We start from the raw sequence: 6,202 nt of genomic DNA, 5'->3' as shown, positions 1-6,202 counted from the left end.
CTGCTGGGGCTTAAGGCAGGTTGAGCCAGAAAACCAATTTTTCTTGAGAAAAGTCTGAGAGTTTTCTCTTTTAAGTAAGAAGTTAGGCCCTGGTTGCCTATTCCCTTCACCTTATGGAGGGCACTACGCCTGCCAGTTCCCTTCCATCTGGCAGGGGAGCCCACGGTCAGAGAGAAGCATCCTTCTCTTTCACAAATAAACAAATCCAATCCATGTGCTAGAGGACTTAGGGTATATTAATAGACAGATATTTTGTTTTCCTATTCTGGTGCTTATCCCCTTCCACTAGTATGAAAGATAAGAGAACACAAAATGTTCTCCACCAGCCACCCTTCTCCCCTCCCCCAGGGAGAAGCAAGCCAGGGGGCATAAGCTATTCTGTTTAAAGCCATCGCTGATGTACGAACTCTGAGAAAACAGACTTAAAGGTTTATATTCGGTCTCTCTTGGCTACTGTTGCTGTTCAGCAAAGAAACTATATTGTTTAAACCCTCCAGGCAAACGGGTTGCAAGGCAACCTGCAAACAATAGAAAATACCCCAAACTAAAAATACAGGCTTTAAAGGATAGGAAGCATGGTGGTGTCTTGGGGAAATAATTCCAAAATTGGGGTGAAGGAGAAAGGTGTCAGTTAGGTTGCTTTTATGTCCCATCAGCCCATCTGCCTGCTTTCACCCTTAACTGAGTTTCTTATAATCCAGGCATATTGGATTTTTATTCCTGGACTCTTAGTTCTTTCCATGGTCATCAACACCTTTATGGGGGAAGGGGCTCAAAAAGGCTATAATATCAGGCTGCCTCCTGTCCTAAGAAAAGTTACAAAGATTCTTATCAATGTACTTCCCCACTAGCTCCCAGCCCTGACAATGACTGCAACTCCTATTCCTGAGAAGTCCTTAGAAGCCCAAGAAAGAAGAGGGCTGGGGCCCAGCTTAATCACAAGGGTCCTGTGCCAGGAAGGCAGAGGGTCAGAGTTAGAGAGGAATGTGACGATGGAAAGAAAGCTTAGAGTGATGCACCTGGAAGACAGTCGAAGGACCACAAGCCAAGGAACGCAGGTGGCCTCCAGAAGCCGGAAAAGACAAGCAGCTGCATTCTCCCCAAGAGTCTCCAGGAGGAACGTACCCTTGCCGACACCTTGATTTTGGCCTCATGAGACTTCTGACCTCCAGAAAGGTAAGAGAATATATTTGCGTTGTTTTAACTTTGTAGTAATTTGTTACAGCAACAATAGGAGACTAATACAGAAACTGAGAACCCAAGGATCTTTTACAAGGACAAGAAGCCTTCTGTTAGTTCTTGGGTCCTCCATACTCTAGTACTGCAGGCAGATGATTGGGAAACCATGGTGTTCCCTTCCTGATGTACTTTACCAACATGACCAGACCATCGGAGGGCACTGAATCAGGTGGGCTGATTCACTATTATATCTCATGGCTTCCTTTAAACAAACAATCAAATAAACACAAATCAATAAAAAGGCTGTTCTTTTATTTTTACCCACCGACAGGGCAGACCGATCAATCTTATCCAATAGGCAGACTTGAGTGGCTGGGACATGGTTTTCTCCCATAACTTGTGGCCCCACCCCAACCAGTGTCAGTCAGAGGGATCAGACCAGAAAGGGAAACTGGAAGAAAGAAAAATAAACCACTTCTATCTCCCTACTCCAGGTAGCCGGCCAGAAACTATAAGAGAATCTCTTGGACCTGTTTGGAAGGAAACACTTAAGAGATTTCAAGGCTCTCTCTTCTTTTGTGAGCAGGTTTGCCTTTTTCCAGACTATTCTCTGATTAAATGTCTTCTAAGGGCTTGCATAGAGAGCCTAGGAAACCCTATCTCAATAAAAAAAGAGAAAAGCACAGGATTCCCCTAGTTCCTTGCCTCCTAGAAGCATAAGCACTGGAAGACCGTAATTTACTCTGTCTCATGACATTTCTAGGAGACAAGAACCATGGGTCCGGTCCCCATTTTATAATTTGGGACCCTGAGTATTACAGAGAGAGCAGCAACATGGACACAGTCACCCAGCAAGTTAAAATGATTTGCCCAGGGCTTCCCTGGTGGCGCAGTGGTTAAGAGTCCGCCTGCCGATGCAGGGGACATGGGTTCGTGCCCCAGTCTGGGGAGGTCCCACATGCCGCAGAGCGGCTGGGCCCGTGAGCCATGGCCACTGAGCCTGCACGTCCGGAGCCTGTGCTCCGCAATGGGAGAGGCCACAACAGTGAGAGGCCCGCGTACTGCAAAAAAAAAAAACCCAAAAACAACCAAAACGATTTGCCCAAACCAGAACATAGCTCCCCCGACTCCTAGACTGGCACTGCCCTCGTGTTCTCATGCTTAGTCTCAGGCCCTGGTGAACCAGGTCAGTAGGGCATAGCCTCTGGGTAGGTGGTCTCAGTGGAATGCAGAGATATGAAACCATTAAGCCTGTCATCACAAGGCAAGCTACTGATGCCCCAGGGGAAAGATTTTTCCAGACCAGAATAGAGCTCTGAATTGCTCTGTATGTCTGGTGTGTGTGTGTGCGCGTGTGTGAGAATTTGGAAGGTAGTCAGGGGTGTGAAACAACGGCCAGGTCAAGGTATCTGCACTCTACCTTACCTTTTTAAGACGTACTTTTTAAAAGATTTATTTATTATTTATTTTTGGCGGTGTTAGGTCTTAGTTGTGGAATCTTTGTTGAGGCATATGGGATCTTTCGTTGCGGCACACAGGCTTCTCTCCAGTTGTGGCGTGCGGGTTTTCTCTTCTCTATTTGTGGCGTGTGGGCTCCAGAGCACGTGGGCTCTGTAGTTTGCGGCAGGCAGGGTCTCCAGTTGAGGTGTGCGAACTCAGTAGTTGTGGCATGCGGGCTTAGTTGCCCCACGTCATGCGGGATCCTAGTTCCCCAACCAGGGATGGAACCCAGGTCCCCTGCATTGGAAGGAGGATTCTTTACTACTGGATCGCCAGGGAAGTCCCTACCTTACCTCAGTAAACCCATGAAGAGCTTTCATTTTTCCTTTTCTACCATCAAAACAAATCTTTTTCTAGCTTCTCTCTTATCCCTCCTCCTCTCTCTCCTCTCTCTCCCTCTACCATTCTTCTGAGAGCCTGAAATCTGACTTTAGGAGCAAAACTAATAGATTCCCCAAACTCACTGCAAGGGGATCGTGCTGGCTGGTACTGAATAGCGGCTTTGGCTTCAGAGCCAGAACTACCAATGCCCACAGCTTGGCATGAAATGCTGACAAGTTCTGCACATGCTCCACCACTTCTACTGCCCTTCCATGCACAGGGGGCTTTGCAGAGCCACCTTCATTTCCTGCCACCTACATTTTGTGTCTCTCAAAGACTATGAAAGTGTGCCCCTCTCTTTTCTTTCAGGTATAAAGAAAGGAGAATGGAATGACTTGGTTTAGCACTACACTACTTTCAAAGTGTAGCAGACTCCTAATGGGGTTGTCATGTAAAAGTGGACATAAAAATTAAGCTGATGTTGCCAGGTGCCTTCCCTAAGGGCCCAGAGTGGGCCCACAATATGGATCCTGTGCCACATGAGGCAGAGGGCAGAAAATGGCAGCTGACAAAGGCAAAGTCAATGACCCTCAGTGTCTGAGTGGAGGAAGGTGACAAAACAGAACCATGGGGGGCCAAAGATGTCAAGACAAGATGAAAGGAAGGACTGGTGGGACATGGCACTTGGCAAGACTGGTAGTGCTTTTTATTTACTTATTTCATTTCATTTTATTTTTTTGGCCATACCACGTGGCTTGTGGGATCCTAGATCCCCAACCAGGGATCAAACCTGAGCCCTCGACAGTGAAAGTGTGGAGTCCTATGACTGGACCACCAGGGAATTCCCTGGCTAGTGATTTTTAAAATCTGAGCTTAGGGCTTCCCTGGTGGCGCAGTGGTTAAGAATCCGCCCGCCAATGCAGGCGACACGGGTTCGAGCCCTGGTCCGGGAAGAACCCACATGCTGCAGAGCAACTAAGCCCATGTGCCACAACTACTGAGCCTGCACTCTAGAGCCTGCGAGCCACAACTACTGAGCCAACGTGGTGCAACTACTAAAGCCCCATGTCTAGAGCCCGTGCTCCGCAACAGGAGAAGCCACCGCAATGAAAAGCCCGCACACCGCAATGAAGAGTAGCCCCCACTTGCCACAACTAGACGAAGCCAATGTGCAGCAACAAAGACCCAACACAGCCAAAAATAAATAAAATAAAATAAAATAAAAAAGAATCCGCCTGCCAAGGCATGGGACATGGGTTCAAGCCCTGGTCTGGGAAGATCCCACGTGCCACACAGCAACTAAGCCCGCGAACCACAACTACTGAGCCTGTGCTCTGCAACAAGAGAAGCCACCACAATGAGAAGCCTGCGCACCGCAAAGAAGAGTAGCCCCCTCTTGCTGCAACTAGAGAAAGCCCACGCACAACAACAAAGACCCAACACAGCCAAAAAAAAATAAGATAAATTTAAAAAAAAATCTGAGCTTAAATTAACAGATGCAGTTTTGAGTTTGACTAACCCTCAACCTTGTATTAGTCCTAAACTAAAAATAATCGATGCCCCCAAATCTCCTTGCCTTATGCTAGAAATATGCACACACAGGGATGATAGGTGAGAAGAAGTGGGACAGGATGACTGGTGGGACCCAGGGCTAAGGATCAGATGGGAACCAGAACCTCTTTATAAGGTTAACCCTGAGAAGTCCAAAAGTAAACTGTCACAATTATGATCAACTGATTTGCAGTAAGGGTGCTAAGACAATTCAATGGGGAAACAATAGTCTTTCAACAAATGGTGCTGGGACAAATGGATATCCACATGCAAAATAATGAAGTTGAATAGGAGAAAATATTTGTAAGTCATATGTCTGAGAAGGGACTTGTATTTAGAATAAAGAACTCCTACAACTCAACAATAAAAAGACAAATAACCCAATTAAAAAATGGACGAATGATCTGAATAGACATTTTGTCAAAAAAGATACAAATGGCCAATAAATATATGAAAATTAGCCATCAGGGTAATGCTTACAAAACCACAATGAAATACTATTTCATACTTACTAAGTTGGCTATAATAAAGAAGATGGATGATAACAATATCCTTTTTTCCAGTATCCTTGGTGAGGATGTGTAGAAATTAGAACCTTCATACTTCGCTGGTAGGAATGTAAAATGGTACAGTGAAAAAGTTTTTGAAAAACTTTTGCAGTTCCACAAAAAGTTAAACATAGACTTACCATATAACTCAGCAATTCTACTCCAAGGTAAATGCCCAAGAGAGCTGAAAACATGTCTATACAAAAACTTGTATATGAATGTTCATAATACTGTTATTTGTAATAACCAAAAAGTGGAAATAACCTAAGTGTTCGTCAGCTTATGACTGGATAAACAAAATGCGGTATAGCCATATGATGGAGTATTATTCAGTCATAAAAAGTTAATGAAGTAGAAAGGAAATTCTGACAAATGCTATGACATGAATGACAAGGTTATTGAGCATATTATGCTAAGTGGAACAAACCAGTCAAGAGAGGACACTGTATGATTCAACTTATATGAGGTTCCTGAGGAGTCAAATTCATAGAGACAAAATACAATGGTGGTTGCAGAGGGTGGGAGAAGGAAAATGGGGAATTCCTGTTTTATGGGAATAGAGTTCAGTTTTATAAGATGAAGAGAATTCTGGAGATTGGCTGTAGAACCAATGTAGACGTATTTAAAATACTGAAATGTACATTTAAAGATGGTTAAGGGAATTCCCTGGTGGTCCAGTGGTTAGGACTTGGTGCTTTTGCTGCCATGGGCCCAGGTTCAATTCCTGGTTGGGGAACTAAAAGCCTGAAAGCTGTGTGGTGTGGCACACCCCCCTCCCCCAACCAAAAAAAAAAAAAAAAGGTTAAGATGGTAAATTTTATGTTATGTGTATTTTCCCACAATAAAAAAAAGTAATGAAGTCTAATGATACATACTATGACATGGATGGCCTTGAAAACGTTATGCTAAGGGAAAGAAGCCAGACACAAAAGACCACATATTGTATGATTCCATTTATATGAAGTTCCAGAATAGGCAAATCTATAGGGCTAGAAGTAGATTAGTGGTTTTCTCAGGCTGGGGGGTCTGGGGGAAATGGGCAGTGACTGCTAATAGGTACATGGTTTCTTTTCAGGGTGGTGAGATGTTCCTAAAGTGAATGT

The 6,202-nt window shown here is 44.6% G+C and overlaps 1 non-coding gene across 1 annotated transcript; it reads left to right on the top strand.

Moving 5' to 3' along the window:
• Nucleotides 1-5,762: 5,762 nt before the first annotated feature.
• On the top strand, nucleotides 5,763-5,835 carry TRNAK-UUU (transfer RNA lysine (anticodon UUU)). The gene has a single exon. It is a non-coding gene; the product is annotated as a tRNA-Lys (tRNA).
• The last annotated feature ends 367 nt before the right edge of the window (nucleotides 5,836-6,202 follow it).

The sequence above is a fragment of the Neophocaena asiaeorientalis genome, unplaced genomic scaffold (assembly GCF_003031525.2).
Source record: "Neophocaena asiaeorientalis asiaeorientalis breed wild unplaced genomic scaffold, Neophocaena_asiaeorientalis_V1.1 scaffold77, whole genome shotgun sequence".
NCBI classification, from domain to species: domain Eukaryota; kingdom Metazoa; phylum Chordata; class Mammalia; order Artiodactyla; family Phocoenidae; genus Neophocaena; species Neophocaena asiaeorientalis.
This window is presented reverse-complemented; position numbering and strand designations above follow the sequence as displayed.